Raw genomic sequence first — 449 nt, 5'->3', positions numbered from 1 at the left:
AAATGTGTCCAGGGGGCTTTTCAACCCCCCGGGCTCTTTTCACCCCTTTCCATCCTCCAAATTCCCCAGGAATGGCTGAATCCCAGGAGCGACCCTGACCCACTGCAGCCAGGTCACACTGGGGCAGCCCCAGGAGCCAGGGTTGCGATGGGAGGGGAGGCACAGGCTGTGGGGGGACATTGCACCGTGTCCTAGAAGGAGCACTAAAAACCATCCCCCTGCTCCCTTGCTGTTTGGAATGGGCATTGAAGCCACTGAAGCCCCGTGCTGGGTGATGCTGGTGCCAGCCTCAGCAATGCCCTGAGCAGGATCTGCTGCTTGGGGAGTGGAGGCAGTTGGTGGCTGGGGACATCCCTGCCCGCACCCTGCAGGGACGCATCTCCCGCAGACCCCGTGGACATCTCCTGGCTGCAGATGCTGTAGGCGCCCCCCCAGACCCTGTTCCCCTG

The sequence above is a fragment of the Nestor notabilis genome, unplaced genomic scaffold (genome assembly GCF_000696875.1).
Source record: "Nestor notabilis isolate BGI_N333 unplaced genomic scaffold, ASM69687v1 scaffold32219, whole genome shotgun sequence".
NCBI classification, from domain to species: domain Eukaryota; kingdom Metazoa; phylum Chordata; class Aves; order Psittaciformes; family Psittacidae; genus Nestor; species Nestor notabilis.
Note: the sequence above shows the minus strand (reverse complement) of the source record.